Genomic DNA, 18635 nt, shown 5'->3' with positions numbered 1-18635 from the left:
ACTTCCAGGGGAAAATTCTTGCTTACTCTTGTTTTTCTAGTTAAATTATATCTTTAGATACGCAGACATCATGCTTCTGTATAAAATACAATGGGAAACCTAAACTAAATCAGTAGATGAGGAAATAAAGCAGAATCTCATCTGCAGGAAGTGTTATTGTGTAATATTTTCCAGAAATGCAGAGCCATAAAAAAGATGAGAGAGTCAAATTCAATCTCCATTGAAATCAATGACAAAAGGTAATATTCACTCCAACAGCCACAGGATCAAGCATGGAGGAAGGGGAGATATTTTTCTTCCCTTCTTTAAGTAAACACTGGCATTTTCAGCTTCACTGCAGGGGCTGAGAAGCAGAGGCACAGTCTTTGTTGTTGGTAAACAGCTTGACATTTTGTAGCATTGGACTAGTCAAAGGGCTTTCAATCTAGAGTTTGAGTATTAAGAAATAACTTGTACTTGGGTATTCTCAGATAGCTTAGGGTAATTATTAGCCAGCACACCCAGAGTCAGAAATGCACTGTGAAATGACCATACGGAGACTATGTAAATGAGTTTCCAAGAGAGAAAATGCAATGAAGTATAAAAGTGAATAAAACCTGCTGAATATTGCTGAATGAGTGAACGCTACCTCTACACTTTGATTAGCTGATCAAATCTATTTTCGTAAACAAAACCAAACTTGCCATAAGTTAGAGGGGAAAGAAACCCCAATGGACCATTTACAAATGGCATTTCACAGTTGACCAAAATACACTCAATTTCCTTTTGCATAGTATGTGGAAGATAAAGATGTGCTTGGTTATACAATACCCCCTGCAAAAGTGCTTTATTTTCTAGTTTAGTTGCTTAGTGTGTTTCTACAATAAAATAATAATTGCATAAGAAAACAGCTTTTAACTGAACCAGTCTCATTCCACTTAAAAATCCTCTCACTTCAGGGGCTGGAATAAAGCAATGGAGCAAAGAAGCTGGGGAAGAGTGTTGTCAAGTAAAATCACACTGGTTTACATTTTAAGCACCAAAACCTGCTTCATTTAGTTTGTTGTCATTTGTGTTTCCGTGGGGTTTTTTTTTGGTGTTTGTTTGTTTGTTTGTTTGGGGAGGTTTTTTTGTTTTTGTTTTTGTTTGTTGCTGTTGTTGTTGTTGTTTTCTTTTGTTCAGCAATGAGATAACTAACTAAGACCCAGTTGCTGACTAGTAACTGCTGCTGCTGAAATTCAGGTAGATTTGGGTAACAGTGCAGAGTTGTTTTCTCTTTGTTTTATATTTTGGGCTTTCATAGATCTGAGAATACTACTCTGCCCAGGCAGGCCCAGGAATAAAATATCTATTCTCATTGATCCCTACTGTCAGAGGACTATTTTCATGTAGATAATAGTTTTATTATAGTTTGGGCATCTCACCAGAAGACATTTTTACACTTTGCATAGTCATTCTTCACTACACATAATGCAAAGTTTTCCATGATACAGGTTCCTTATGAAAAGGGATTTGACATGTGTGGGTTTGGTGTTTTGTTTTTTTTTTTTTTTTTTTTTTTTTTTTTTTTTTTTTTTGTCAAAAAGTCATGCTCATGATGAGGACCAAATAAAATCACTTTGTTTTCAGAACAATAAAAATTTTGCAATACTTAAAGGATGGCATGTGGTTAATAATTTCAAAATTAAATTATTTTTCTCCCATTGTTTTGATTTTCCCTTTTTTTTTTTTTTTAACTCAGCCACATTCATCCAACTTTGACATGTCAATAAATATGAAATAAATTAGGTTTATATAAGTTAGGTTTCCACTCTGAACTACAAGAATAGCCACCGGACAGCATTCAGTTCTTATATTGTAGTTAAGTTATACCCTAAGGTATCATGTTAAAACCATAGTTTTGGAGATACACAAACCACTTTTTGTTAGAGGAAGTCCACACAGAAGATCTATGTGCTACAGTATACATACATGCATTTTCTTTCAAGAAACTGATGGGCTTGTGATGCATGACTTGTGTCTGTGGTTCTCTTGGAAACAGATATCATGTGAACTTGTGCGAAGTGACTTCCCAGGAAGTCATTTTCAACTCAGTTTCAAATTTTGCAAGTTGCTGCAGCAGAGTTTGATCTCCAGTCATTTCCAGCTGCACAATTAGAACTGGTGTCACTACTTAAAGACTTGTAGAAGACAACTTGAAGCATCCCATAGTTTTGTTCAAGGAGGGCTAAGGCTAGACTTAATTAAAGAACTCATCTTTAAAATGAAGGGTTTGGCATGAATGAAGATTTTCTGTCTGTGGAGCTCTTTAAGACTCCAAACATCTCACTGAAACAGGAGAGTGGCATACAGAGTGGTAAGAAAGACAGGAAAGAGGGGCTTGCATTTGTTTGGGGTTTGTTTTTTTTTTTTTCTAGGAGAACTTTTGTCTTTTTTTCCTTCCTCTTCAAATAATTTCATACTGGATTCCCAAGCAAAATAAAATTTTCTCCTTAAAAAATAACCAGTCTCTGAGGAATAGAGCTTGTAGTCAGTAGCCACATTGGCTTTAATTTATTTTTTTTTTTTCACTGAAGGTTTCTACTGAAAATGTATATAAGTGCTTGTTCTTATCTTAGTCTCTGTATTTAAGACACTAGGTCTTAATTGACTGTTTACAGGTCCAGCATCAATCATCTTAGTTACCTAAGAATAATTTATGCCTTTATTTTTAATGCCATCTTTTTTCCAATCATGCCATATACAGTCTTTTCCATCAGCCATAAAGATTACCTGCATGAATGAGGCTTTCAGTATACCTGCTTATCCCAGACTTCTTCAGAATGTGTTTAGCAGCACCAGCGCACACTCAGTGACTACTGAGCTGTGAAAGGAGTAGCAGGGTGAATTTGCCAGGCTTAAGCAAGATAAGTGTAATACAATATGGTACAGACAGGTTTGACTGTGTAGAATATAAGTAAACAGATTGTGGTCACTGGAAGTTAAAAGAATGCAGTTGACATTATTTTTGCTACAATACTGCAAATGAGACTGACTATGTCAAGGGGCTAAAAATCTAAATGACCACTTTTGGAATTCCCACTTGAGGAATATATTCACTCCTGTAGGATTTAATTCTGTTCCTTATGTGTACTTATATGTCCTACAGTTTCTAATAAAAACTTTACAGAAATACCTAGATTATCCTGACTATTAGAACTACATAAAACTCAAGCACAAAATTTTATCTGATATCTTTTTCCCTGAGCCAAGTAACTTGTGTCAGGCACCACTCAGGAGCCATCTATCTAAACCATCCAAACACTACCGGCAAGGAAGTGCTATGCAAAGTTACACATTACACACTTAATATAAGTTATCAGAAAAGGGAGGTTCCCACATTTTATCTTGGGCAACAAATTTTGCATCAGCTTTGGATTTGCCAAGGAGGTCTTTCAGGGGAAAAAATCTCCATTTCTGTTTCAGATAATACAGACAGTGTACAGTGTACATTGCTTAGTTAATTTGTTCCAGGAGTTAATCAACCTCAGTGTCAGAAAAACAATACAAAACTAAAATCTTTACTTCTTAGTTTATCTTTAGCTTTTAGTGAATTGCTCACTTTGGCGTGGTGTTTTTTGTTGTTGGTGGGGTTTTTTTGTTTGTTTGTTTGTTTGTTTGTTTGTTGGGGGTTTTTTTGTTTGTTTGGGGTTTTTTTGCCAGATGAAGCAGCTATCTCATACGTGGTAATTACACATCCAAATCAGTTATCTTTTATGAACTAAGCAGTTCCTAATTTTTCCATTTTAATGGCACCAATTGTCTAGTAGAAAAAATCAACATGAAAAACTATTTTGTCAATGCTACTTTTTTGTCCTATAAATTTTCCATAATCAGACTAGAAATTTAAAATATTCACTCTTCTTCACTCTAAGATAATTTATTAATGTTTTCCACAAAGACTATTTCATCTTGATATAGCATACAAGTGAGTGCTACAAGTAAAAAAAAAAACAAAAAGTTAAAAAAATCTTGGCTGTAACTAATATAAACAATACATTGTAATTTGTTCCAAGAAAAAATATTTCTTAATATATTTCTTTTTAATATCATGCATAAGTTTCTACACTGAGCCTATTTAATTTTGTTCTCTCTTTTTCAGAAAGATTTCTAATAAAAACTATTACTTTTCAAAGACATTGAAGGAAATGCAAAACTAAAATTCAAAGTACTTCAGATTTTGTGAGTATAGAACTGTGGAGAGAATATTCTGATCTGAACAGCAGGTAATTAGTACAATGATCTCTTAGTAATAATATATTTTCATGTTAATATCATGTGATTTCTCCTTACATTTTGTCAATATAATGGCACATGTGAGCATAAGGTTTACCTTGACTAGCAACATTAAAGTGAAATTTGTCTTCTTGTTTTCACTAATTTATGAAAGTTTACATTGCTTGATATAAAATACATCATTTCTTAGCAGTGAAAGACGTAGCCTGAATCTTCAGACAGTGTGAAACAATAGCTCTAAGGAAAATGTAAATTCACTTCTGTGGTGTTATAATTCTGACACTGAATCCTGAAAGGTAACATTTTCAATGTTTTAACAAAATTTGGTAGCAATGAATTTCTTCAGTCTTCACTTACTTTTTCCACAACAGTTATGCACGAGAACACTTACAGCCTGGAATAAAGTGAAATCCACTTGTCGAAGGGCTTCTTATGCTGTCTGCATTACAGTGTGCAATTTATTAGAGTGAATTGCCAGCAGTGGAGGACTTCGGAGTGACTACTAAAGCTGTGTGTGTTTGACCCAGAGCAACCCCACTTCTGCAAACTACTGTGCACAGTCTACTGTGCTAGAATAGATAAAACCTTGAATCTCTACATACTATCAGAGTGAATTTTGAAATTTGTAATTTAGTCCAGTTTAGCTTATAATTTTCTTAAGTATGACAAAAGAAACAAAACCATATGATTTACAGTGCAAAGCTAACACAGCAGGAATTATAGCTGCCTACATAATTAATAACCAATGTGCAATGTCTTCATATGGCACAGAGTAAAATACTTAATATAAACATAATATTGGATTTTGGAGAATATTTAAACATTTTTGCCTACTGATCTATTTATTGTGGTGGGTGACCATGCTTATAAACTCACAGATGCAGTCATTTATGGGAAACAGAATGAAAGGTTCACACACACACATACCCCCACACCCCTAACAGTTAAACTGATTTTTGTTTTCAGTGTGAATGAAAGAAAACGTTTCATTTATTTACTTCAATCTACCCACATGTATCTTTCTCTCTTCATTTGGTTTTGTCCACACTTGTGCCATCCATTATAAATTGGGTCACTCTGATAGTGCTTTTTGAGTTATAAAGCCATACTAGATACTATATGTGAAAAGTGATTAATGACATACTAATTTGAAATCACTGTCTATTTGTAATTCAGTGAGTCATTAGAGAATTGCAGCTCAGGAAGATGAAATTTCTGATTTTTTTTTTGCCCAAAAAGAAACAGATTTGCTAGTGAAATCTAAACAGAAACATTAGTATCAGAATTTAATATCAATATTGTGATATCTAGATTGAGATCATAGCTAGAAGGCAGAAAGAGAGAGACTGCTTTCCACACATATCCTTTCCTGTACAAGTCTATACTATCTCACATTTTTTTGAAGGCTTATTTAATTCATGTTGGCATTCACCAACATTTGATAAACATGTCACTCCTCACCAGGTGTTCTAAATGAAAACAGAGATGGACGAAATATATTCTACAGTCTGCTTGTAACAGGGGTCCACTACTTTAATGAAAATGTAAAAAATTGTGTTTGGAAAAATATTTGCAAAGTAATCAATAAAAATAAATATAATGAAAGGGTGCCTACATTCATTTACATGATTTTGTGCAAAGTTCTTTTTCATAAAGAGATTAATTTTTGTGTACTGGAAGCTGCTTTTGCATGTTAGGTAATTTTTTCTCTTCTGTGTTTTTTTCTTGAGGACAGTTTGATGATCAGTACCCATCATAGGATAAATATTGTGGCTGCGTCTGTCTAGGAGAAATCAAACAAGAATTCTAATATATTAAATACTATTCTTAAAGAGATCATCTGTAGAGAGCATCTACTTTTTCTGAAAAACATGATTTCAATTCAGGAAATAGCTCACAATCATTCTACTGCATCTGACATCAGTGGTATCCACACAGCCATTCTTTGCAAATTCCCTGTTTTAAAGGTCTTCCCATCTCTGTTATTGGTCTCACAGATGATGAAGTATGACACTCCATAAACAATGAGCTGGGCCTTTTGTAGGCTGCTTTGCTTTTTTTGGCTTCAAACTGCCACTGAATGTCAAATCAATTTGGCTTTCATTAGAACAGCTTTATATGTGCAAATGTATTTGTGTCTGGTTGCTACTTTTTTCTATTTTTGCTTTCCTTTCCCTTTGCTTTTTTTCTCCTTTCCCTTGAATGATGTAATTTTTCTCTAATCAAAGCCAACACCTGTTTCTCTAAAATAAGAGCCTCTGTGTAAAGCTCTTTATCACAATCTGAATGCACTCTAGATGGGCTTATTATGAATCAAGTTCTCTCAGAACCAAGAGGAAGTGCTCTGCTACAGTGACATTGTACATCATAGAGCCTGGATAAAGTCAAGAGCTGATGTAACCTTGGCTTTTGACATGCCAAGAGACTGCTGTCTAGATAATGCAAGGTGTGTAAGCCACTGTCTTTGATAAGTAATAAAACAAATCATAAATCTGACTCTTTGTTTAAGATCAGCTCAACAGTTACACAATGCTGTATTGAGCTCGATAGGGTAATGGGTTTGCTGTATTTTCTTAACAAATTTACAAGGAACACAGAATTGCAGCTTTGAGGATTTCTGGTTTGTACACCACAAGCCTGCTTAGACAAGCTAAATGAATAATGCCATACAATGAGAGGAATAGAACAAAATAGGGATTACAGAACTCCCAGTTTGGAGTCAGTGAAGATCTGCTCCAACAGAGTACATCACAAGTAGTCTGGAATGGCTGAAGTTTAGGAAAGGGAAATTAGAGAGGGAAAGGCCTCTGAAAGACTACTGTATATATGTCCAGAAAGGCTACCATGAACTCTGTGTTGTGACACACCTGAAGGAAACACAGGGTCACTTTTCATGCACCTAAAATTCCTTGCCTCTATGAGACTTGTCGTGTGGAAATAGCTGTTGTAGTCTACTGTGCCTGGAATGGCTTAGGATTGTGGTGAACAAGAGCATAAAATTCCTTTTCTTCATCCAGAAATACCTTGTTTTCTAATTTTCATTACAAAACCATTCTCCCTCTTCTCCCTCCATCTTATACAAGCTGAAAGTCAGGATATATATATTTCAGGATATGTCTTCCCAGATTCATACAATCACTAAGGTTGGAAAAGACCTATAAGATCATGGAGTCCAATAATTAACCCACCACCACTGTGTTCATCACTAAGCCTTATTCCTAAGTGCCAAATCCACATATATTTCTGAACACTTCCAGGGATGGAACATTTTCAGGAGGAATATACGTTTTGAAATAACTACCTAAGTATAACCAGGTCAGATGCATGTTCTATCCCAAGTAACAAGGTACTTGTAAGTAGTCAAGCTACATGCTGAGTCCTCTTGCTAGTGTTGATCCTTTTGCAAAGAACCAGAAATATATTTTACTTCTTTAAATGGAAAGACATACGTTTTAGAAGCTGGGGAACCTACAGATAGACAGTAGGAGTGAGACAGAAAAAAAATGGTGACAACTTTATCCCCACTCCATCTAAACATGAACGTTTGATACTTACGAAGGAAGAGGCTTTCTCTGGACATTGTGAAATAGAAACAAGATGAGAGAACCAACCATAGCTCACCACTTGCAATAATGGCCTAAAACATCTTTAGAGGACCTCAGGCTGTCCAAGAAGGGTCCTTGCTCAGTTTGTGAGTGGATGAACTCACTCCTGTATGATGGGATTCTGTGTCAGACACTCACAAGTAAAGTGCCTATTTTCAGAGCTGAAGAAAAGGTTTGCTTGGCTCAAATGCTCAGTGATTTCAAATCCAGTGCTAACTCTAACTGAAATATATTGGTAATCTGCCATCTCTGGTTTTCTTGAGCAGAAATTTTGACTGAAGTCCAGGTCTTAGTAGATATGAGGCCATGTTACCAAATCCATCCTCCTACTCGACATCATCCTTCATACTGTCTTACTGTGTCACTGCCTTTGGATTAAGGACCACAGCAAAGTATGGAAAATGCAGATAATTCAGTTGCCAAGTCATTTCTTGGTCTCTCTGTTGAAGCTATCTATAGTGAATGTTTCTTTGCTGACATCTATTCTAGCCTCAGTATTGTCAAGGCATTTTTCCATGTGTAATAAATTTGCATAAACACTTCACCCCAAATATAATGAAGCATAGAATAAGAAAGACCTAAATTATATTAAAAAAAAAATACTAAAGGACTTCTTGATTGATTTGCAGAGGCATAGCAAAATTCCTTCATATAGTGGCCTCATGAATGAGATGATAATATGCAAGTAAAACATAATGATTGGCATATTAAATGCAAGATCTTTGTCACCATCTGTTTCCTGATTGTGTCAGCAAGTTGGGTTTTTTTTCATTGAAGTGTGAGAATACACCATGGCCTCGAAGTATCAAAATGTCAATTATACATCACATTTTAAAGTTGGAAGCCCAAATCACAATTGTCCCTGAATTCTGCTTGAAACACTGACAAATTATTACCTATCTGTCACATTTAGCCTTACTGTACAGTAGCACAGTTATTGTGCTGGAAAATAAAACAGAGCAGGAATGCTATCAAGGCCAGGTTTACAATTTAGTGATGAATACTTAAAAAAAAATTGATCCAGAAGGAGACAGGGAGAGAACTAAGAATTCAAAGCAAATGGAATAGTTACAGAATAAGCCTATCAAATACTTGTTATTTTAAGCTCAAGTACTTTGAAAACAGTTTTACATTTCTGGTATTTTTCATTACAAATAATACTCATTCATAAGGAAGACAGTATTCCTTTTTTCTCTGTTTTCACTTGCTCTGACAGAAGAAAATTGTATCCTGGTTAGTGCAATGAATCAGTATGGAGTGCAGATGGAGTAAACCAATGTGAAACCTAACCAAAATGAAGGAACCTTTCCACTAATACCAGAGGTCCTGCATTACACCCTTGGTGGTGTTATGTCAGAGTTGGTGGGAGATACGTTTTTGTCCTGCACAGGATGAGGTATGCTAGCACCATCAGCTACCAGAACCAGCAACCTGTTGGTGAAGGCACACAAAAAGGCTGCTGATTGTGGTTCTGAAATATGACTGCAAGACTCTTCCAAAACTGAAAAATCCACTAATGTTTCAAGGTATTATTTCTGCTGGGGGGGGAAACAGAAGAAATAGGTATTGTGAAAGGTAATTCTTCATTCACTGAGGACAGTGGTAAGATCACCAAAAAAAATGCAATGGCCTTTTGATTTGGTCCTAGACCAATTACTATACCTGTGGAAAGGAGATATCTAGATTTTTGTAAAGTGGGATAAAGACCATAATCATGTCCAACAATCTAGCATGAACTAATTTGGGAGAAGAGTATGAAGAGGTTAAATGAAAAAAGTGATCTTCTAAACTTGTACTTTATTGGACTTTTCATGAAGCATAATTTCTTCCATCTAATAATTTCTGTTTATAGTTATATTTATACATGATAAGGTGTGCAACCCACTACTTAAACAGACTGCTTATATGATATTTGCAGATGAATAATAATTTTTGCTGTAATAAGACAGCAAATTTAGGATGCAAAATTTATTCCAAATGAGACTGATTCTAAAATGAGGAGATTGTGAGTAGCATGATTTCTATTGCATGTTTGGGCTCAATCTCTGTGCCTGTGAAACAGGGTTGCTTATACTTAATAAAGTATAATTCTAATTAACAACTATATTTTAGTATAGCTATGTATTTTAAGCATGCGTGTACATACATGTTAAATCAAAATGTTTCGGAAAATTCAGTCTGGGGCATCTGATATAAGTAGTTGTCCGTGAGCAGTTGTGTATAGGCATGTAGTCACTGCTAATAAAAATCTTTTTCCTTCTTCAAAAGGTCATGCAAACAATCTGTGAAGTTTCAGCTGAGGTTTGTGTATTTCTGGTGGAGCAGTGTGCTCTGCCAGATAGTCAGCAGTCTCTCCATTCATCAGCAAATGGTGAATCAGAAACTCCTGGAAAGCAGAAAAGAATAAGAAAAGTCACAATTGAAACTTTGCAGCTGTAGTTTGATAGATAAAGTTTGTAGCCTGAACATACATATGGATACAAACCAACACTGACCAAAAAAAAAGAAAAAAAATGTGAGGAAAAAAAATCTCTTCTGAGGGCTTTTACGTGCATCTGTTGCCAAGGTAATCACTGTATATGTCTTCGAATAGGTACCTTTTTGGGAGTATGACTCCCAGCTTGTGCAGCTCACACCAAGATGTCAACTGAAACAGGCAGTAGAAACACACTATGAAAATTATTAGTATATTACAAACAGATACGGTTTTCTGTGTGTGCATACTACTGGTCTTCTCTGAAAGTGAGGTCTGGAAATGTATGTGGTAAATAAATATTTTTGAGGTTTGTGAACTGTGGATCATCTCTCAGATTCTTACAGCAGGGACTGAAGGAAAATGTCCTTAATGTCTCTTTAACGTTTTCTTTTTCCTTTCTGTAAGTCCATCATGAATTTCTCACTTCTCACTGTCCTCCATTAGGTCCATTGTGAAATCACTCCTGTTCGCTAACAGAGAAATAGCGCTTTTTTTAGCAAATTTGCTTCAAAAAATGAGCAAAACTCTCACTTTTTAATAAAAAATTTGTGTTTAGGACATGGTCATGAAACAAGTGAATTTAAGGGAAGTTTTGTCCCTGTTTTTTTAACTCTTCCCTCACATCAGGAATATGTCATACAAAATAATACGGTTTCTTTCATGCATTAGCCTGGACTTTCAAAAGCTTAAGGCTTTCTTTCATATTCTACTTAATAATCTTAATGCTTACAGAACTTTTATAATCTATATAATATAAATTTTTCTGTATTTCTTTTTGAATTCTATATTAAAAATATATTTTCCAATTAATTATATGTATGTTATCATAAAAGCATAGAATGGCCTGGGTTTAAAGGGAGCACCAACTCTCCTGCTGTGGACAGGGATACCTTTCACTAAACCAGGTTTCTCAGAACTCCTTCCAGCCTGGCCAAGAACACTTCCAGGGATAGGACATCTAGAACTTCTCTGGGCAACCAGTTCCAGTGCCTCACCACACTCACAGCAAAGAATTTCTTCCTAATATCTAATCTAAACCTACTGTCTTTCAGTTTGAAGCCATTCCCCCTTGTCCCCCTATCAATACATGCCCTTATAAAAGTCCCTCTCCATCGTTTGTGCAGGGCCCTTTCAGGTACTGGAAGGCTGTGATTAGGTCACTCCAAAGTCTTGCAAGTGCTTGTATGTCCACAGCATTACTGTGGACATACACAGTCCTGAGTTCAAAGCCAAGTCTATTCAATTATCAGTCTGAGTGAGTACTCAGGTGTTTAAAGTGTTTAACCAGGATTTCAAAATAGAAGCTATGTTTCTGGAGACTGTAAATCTGTAACCATGTGTCAGTTCTTATTGAGAAAAAAAATCATAATATTTGGAGTTGATCAGTAGTACAAAAAGCTGTCTCTACTTTCATCATGCTAGATTAAAAATGAGCTGGATTCAGAAATCTTCATGGTCCCTTTGTTTTCATTTCTGCAGATACTGAGGCAATCTAGCTTCACTGGCATTGATTTTTGCTGAAACTAAAAATAAAATTCAGAGATGTATTTGTATAATGTGTTAACAGTTCTATTCTATCAGAATATTTGTCACAGAAACAATGCCTTGTCACTTAGTAAACCAACAGCAATTAGACACCGTAATTCAATTCATTTACAAGGAGTAAGAAAATGTCCAAGACAACAATTTTGCAGTGTTGCAAAAAAAGTGGCAGAGTAAAATGAGAATTTCTAATTGTTCCTAATGCTGGATTTTTGGTTTAACTTCCATTACTTTCAATCAGATTGAATATATTCTCTCTTCCTGGAGTAAAGTCAGGATAACTTACTGGTTGGAAATTATTTACAATGGTAAGATAATTATAATAACGGATTAAAGAAACATCATGATAAAAACAAGCATGTAAACATAAAATAAATTTAAACAGAAGTTTCAAAATCCAAGTTAGAATTATATGGTACAATTATTTTACCCTAACTACCTCGTAATTTTGTGAAGCAGTTAAAATATTCAGATCAATATTATGGTCTTTACAAGAAACTGCTGAATCACAGTGGGAAATTTATGTTATTCTGAAAACTGAGATCTCATAAAGAACACTCTACTGATCACTTTGAGGGCAGAACCATGATGGAAGTACACCATAACCTACCAGGAAATAAAGATCACGCATGACACACAGAAACCATATACATAGATTATGCTTCATTCAAAACAATAATAAAAGATAAGGTAGGTAAGGAAAGCTTTAGTCTTTTCCATAATTGGGGTTTTGGTAAAGAATAGTTACTTTTCAAGGACTAGCAGGAATTCTTAATGAAAATTTTACTAAAACTCCTGAGACCAGGTTAGGGTTAGGACTAGGTTTAGGTTAGGGAGAGGGAGAAAACTGGTGACCTTAGAAAAGGCGGCTGAGACATTTTCCAACTCGGAATTTCCCCTGGGGCTTCAGTGTGGCAGAACTGTGGCAGAACTTTTCTTCAAGGCTTAGGATCCCTTCGGAGAACTATTCTCCTTCCTCTTGGGAGGGTATCTCTGACAGGTGAGATCTGTTTGAGAAACCTCCCCTGACCTTGCAGCTCTTTGAGGAAGAGCTGGAAGAAGCTGCAGGAGGGGTTTCCACCTCTGTGACTGGCAGCTGCATTAAGTAGAGGCTGTCACACGTGTCTCAATCTCTCACTTTTGGTTCAATCCAGGACTGTGTTGAGTTACTCTGCAGACGTGCCAGTCCCTGTGATTGTGCCTTGTTCATCTCGACCGTGACCCTGACCCATGGGATGAGTTTCTGACTTCCTGACAGGACTAAGCCCTTTTGGTGAGGCCATAGCTTCTACCTGCCATGCTGTCATACTTGGCTTCCAAATTCTCTTTTCCCAGCTAAGGAGCCTTTATTGTTCCCTGAGGGACATATGAGACCCATAGGAAGGGTGAAAAGATTGAGGAAATATATTGGGGGCTTCTGTGAGTGTTCTCCGAATTGCATCTTTTCACAAGGGGCTTCTTCATGTCCCACTCCAGAAGTGTCCACCCACACTTGGGGTTAGGCTAATAGGAAGAGCAAACAGTATGAGATCTATGAAAAGAGTGGGGTTGCAAAGAGCTGGACAAGCCATAGCAGCACCATGGTTTATATGGGAGCTCTCTCTCACTTACTGTTTCCCATGATGGCTTTAACATGTCTCTTTCCAGAAACCTCTGCCCAGATTTAGCACAAGGGCTAGATTTATGGGCAGAGAGTCAGATATATTTTTTTAGATAAGTGTCTTAAGGTTTAGCTGCACAGTGAGTGGCTGCTTCACACATTTCTTAAAATGGTTAGAATACATCCAGTGGAGGTTTTCAGTTAAAATTGAAATTGTTCATTGAAAAGTTTCAGTGATGTGAGATTCCAGTTTGAATTAAATATTGAATTTTCTATATGAGTTAGAAAAATTCTCTTGAGGACCATTTTTATGATAATATTTATAATACTTCTGTAATATTCTAGCATTTTTATAGTATTTATGACATTTATATATTGTTAGCTTTTATGAAAAATTGAAAATGGCCATTTTGGCTTGGAAAAAGGGTCTTATAGTAGTGGTATACTACTGTTCAGAATGCCTACCATTTACCCTTAAATACAGTTATGGAGTTAAATCAACAGAATTGATTGAGAATTATATGAATATACTATAAGTAATGTATAAATTTATCTTAGAGGAAAAAAAAATCGAAAAACTTTGACATTCTTGGAGATGAGGAAATACAATGTAATGTTCTTCAGTCATGATGAAAATATTTTCATAGGAAAGATACCGCTGAGATATATAGGGGTACATATAACACTACTGCACAGATAGATTTATATCTGATACAGTATTGACACTATAATTTGATAAACCCATTCAATAGTAATTTCAAGACTGAATACATGTCTTCCTTGCTCTTTTTTTTTTTTTTTTTTTTTTTTTTTTTTTTTTTTTTTTTTTCCCTGTGTTTATTTGTTCAGTTAATTTGGTTTGTCTAGTTAGAATTTCTAGAACAGTGACATGATATGAGGTCTAAACTGAATGTAGGCATTAGGCAAGAAACCTTGGAAGGTATTTCAGCATTTCATTGTTTATTTTAAATTGAACTTAATTAATGTGAGATCTCAGGTGCTATATAGACAATGAGTGCCGTCTATAAATGCTAATATAAATCAATAAAGAAGAGGAGGTTAAATGATTTATGTTGGAACTGAGCCACCATGAAATAACTTATGCTCATTACAGCCTCAGCAATGAATGGGAAATCAAAACATTAAACAGTGCAAGCAAGACGACCATCCTGTTTTGCAGTAAGCTTAAGATATTCTATTCATAATTAATTTTTATTCTATTAAAAGGTAGGTTAAATCTTTCATTTAAATAGACATCTTGCCTAAGAAAGGACTGCTGGGGTTTGCTCAATGTTTCCATGCCTTTGAGTTTTTGCCAGCTTTGCCTGAAAAAAAACAATCGCCAAAAGCTACATGAAATAATATTACTGTTAAAAGAGTACTATAGGTACAATTTTTAGGTATGCGCTGCTTTTCGTATCTATAGTAGAGTTTACTATGTTATTAATATTTAATTTTCATTAGTAAAATAGGACTTAATAATTGTTTTGCATATCTCTCTTGAAGAATAAAAACAAATACTACATTTGGACATTGTTTGGCACATCATGAAAACATTGAAAGAGTCTCTATGAGTAGGGCTGCATTGACACACTGAAAGCAGGTCTAATATTTCTGCAAAGATTTTATTTATTCTCCTAATTTCTCCTAATTTTATTTATTCTCCTAATGTCAGCACACGTTTTCAGGAGAGAATTTCACTCCTCCTATAATTTTCTTAATAACTGTATCTTAATTAATTTGAACATAAAAGATTTTATGTTTACTTTCTGCACACACAGTTTAGCTCAAATAGAAAAGAAAAAAAGGAGAGTGAAAGAAACTATATCCTCCCTTAATTTGACACCTAGAAAGTCTTGGAGTTACCCATTCTTTGCTAACATCTGAAGAAAGATCAGTTTTGAACATTTTTTTGGGTAACTGAGAGAAATTTCACCAAGACTAAACAACTGGTGGAACTTGACTGAAAATGTTGTCTTAGCAAGTGTCCCTGTGTCAGAAGGCTGTCAGGTGAAGCATTTCTCTTTTCCAGGTACTGTTATTTGAGTGCATTAACATGAGATGTCCAAGTCCTCTGCAGATTCTGGAGTTACTGCAATTTTGGCTGTTTTGCATTCTAGAAGTCATTGTCATGGAGATTTATGAGCATGAGATTGAAGCACACATGAATGATGCCTGAGATAGAACTATAACTTTGTAGGGGGGGATATTTTACATCAGTTCCCAGTCTTCTTACCAAATCTGACCCTTTTGAGTAAGAAAAAATAATAATCACAGACTGTTTCAGAATAAAGTTAAGAGAGCTATAGATTCCTAGGAGAGAAGATATGTAGGTCATTTTTTCTGTTCTTCATACCTGCTAGTCTGTCTGTCCACTTCCTGAGGAAGCTCCCAGGGATTCAGGCAACTGCCATTTAAATATATATTTAAATATATCAGTCCAGAAGAACTGAGGTTACAAGACTGTGTGAACCACCAGATTGATTAGCAGTGTATACCATTAAATTGAGACAGAGGTCATAGAAATTTGCCTGGATCAATACCCAATTCGTAACAAGGCTCGAAGATATTAACAGGCTCCCCAGGGAAGTGGTCACAGCAGCAGCCTGACAGAGTTCAATAAGCATTTGTGCAATGCTCTCGGACACATGGTGTGATTCTTGTGACTGTCTTGTTCAAGCTGGAAGTTGGACTTTGTTGACCCTTGTGGGTGCCTTCCATCTCAGAATATTTTGTGATTCTATATTCTTGAAATTTATGAAATTTGTATGAGTAACTTCTTGATAAAAGACTGGAAATAATGGAAATTTCTCAACAGCTTGCTTCCAGATACCTTGGCCCAAGAGAAAGTTCCCATGATGGTTAAAATGCTTTTGTTCTCTTTTTAATATTTCATTTTTTTTGTTGCAGTGGTTTAGAGGTTATACTATCATTCTAGATATAGCAACTTTTTGGTTTTTGAGAACTGTTTCAATCTATTTTGTAGGTGAAAATAATACACTTTTTAACCTTTTAAATGAGTCAAATTTTCAAAGTTTTGTGTTTTTATAGCAATTTGGTTTTACTTAACACAGTTTGGCGTTCTTTACTTTGCTCTTGAGAGAATTTTCCTCAATGATTAGTGTTTGGACTTATTTTGATATGGTTTTGGGAGAAGGATTCTCTTTATTTAGATGTGAGTGGAACTCACCCTTGACTCAGCTGTCCAAGGACAATAACCTCAATGCCACAAATTCAGTCCTATTTGTCTTTAGGTGCACATAGAAGCTGCTTGCCAGTTTTGTTGCTTTTGTTCAGTAATGTCTAGTGAGAGTTTCAGAAAGTTATCATCACATCTATGGAACTTCATTTCTTTACCAATTTCTGTGATTCTTCTGCTCATGTTGACTGCCTTCATCAAGGGTGGGAGATTTTCAATTATGTTAATAAGTTTTAATACTGCATTTTGAAGTGTATTGGAGTCAGCCCTTGAAACAATAATGCTGAAGATATACAAAGGGTCAAACAATTCTTTTCATTAGCCTGAGACTAATAACTTTAGTCTGAAGTAGGATTTGAAGATACAAGGTCTGTCCCAACACTCCCACTCTCCCTCCCATGACTCTCCAAACTGTCTGCATAGATCCTGAGCTTTGAAGGATGTGTCAACTAACAGTGATTTATACAAATGACCTTTCATATGAAGGAGTTTAAGTAACAGGCTGTTGTCCTTCTAGAAACACCTTTCTGCCTCTTCTAACTTTTATTTTCCAGCATTCTTTCCTTTGCATGAATTAAAGGATAACTGTTTGGGTATGTGAAATGATGATTTATTGTCAGGATCATTACAGTAGTGTTAAAATCAAATAACTCACTAACTGTCTGTTCTCTTAAACATGTGGTATCTGAGTGCTTCAGTGTTCTGTTCAAAGCAGAGACTTTATCTTTGTTCCTACAATAAAAAGAGCCCCTTTACATTATTTACTCTAGTTTAGATTACTGTGTTTCCAACTGTCATAAGTATGTCAGAAACACAAGATTAAAACATTGTATTTTACTTGCCAAAACAAGAAATAAAAGAATGAATGGGAAATATTCTAGGAATAAAAAATATTTGATTGTTTGAATGTAACTGTTTCTAAAGCAACAAAAAGACAAAAAAATTATGTGGAAGAATGAAGGGCAGCCTGCTCTCCTTTAGCAGAAAATTATACAGTATTTGCATTTCTGGCAAACTAATAGTAGACTTAGGTTATCTTACCTCCTTTTTCTCTCTTGACCTGTGTGGGATGTTTTTCATAGAATGTCCTGAATTGGAAGGATGTGGTAACGAATCATTGAAGCCTGTTCCTGGTCCTGCACAGAAAAACCTCAAGAATCAAACCATGTGCCATGTCCCAGGTCTTGTTTTCCTGCTATATATTATGAGCGACTTTGGAAGAAACACCTGGAAATGCTAATATTGTGTGGTGATGGCAAAATTCTGGAATAAAAGAGGGAAGAAGCTGGATATCCTGGCAGTTCTGCAGTTCACCAAGTCTGTTATTTCTGTTCTGTCTTTATAATGGCCATAAAATATGAGCTGGGAGTATGATGTCAATGCATCCACTTTCAATAATTGATATGATAAATAATCTCAACCTTCTGACACTTTCTGTATCTTCTCACATCTCAGGAAACTTCATTCATCAACTGCATTTGAAATGTTTAAGTAATCTCAGTGATGTATGGAGCACTGAAACTCCCTTGTTAGAAATCTACGCCACTAACATTCTATCAAATTAAAAAGCCACTGAGCTCTTGTGCATAAAATTATCATAAATTATCTCTGAAGGTTCATTGCTGTTTGGAATGTTTAATTGCTCACTGAGCTGAACTTCAGCAGCTCAAGATTATTAATCAATTTGTCAGAAGGTTTCTCATAATGTCATCTTTTACACTGTGGTTATATGCAAGAAAAACCCATGTGCAAGACAGTTTTATGCAGCAAGTCAAAAGTATCCATGCATACCTTTCACAATATTCATTTAATGTATTTATAAGAGTAATTTTCAGTTGTTGATTTCTCACAGAACATAGGAAAATTGTAATTACCTCAGTCTAATTTATCTGGATGGAAAACTAGATTCTCAAAAATATGTTTAAAATTAAAATGGAGACAGGCAATAAATGGAACTCT

Source organism: Hirundo rustica, chromosome 6 (assembly GCF_015227805.2).
Source record: "Hirundo rustica isolate bHirRus1 chromosome 6, bHirRus1.pri.v3, whole genome shotgun sequence".
Lineage (NCBI taxonomy): Eukaryota > Metazoa > Chordata > Aves > Passeriformes > Hirundinidae > Hirundo > Hirundo rustica.
This window is presented reverse-complemented; position numbering follows the sequence as displayed.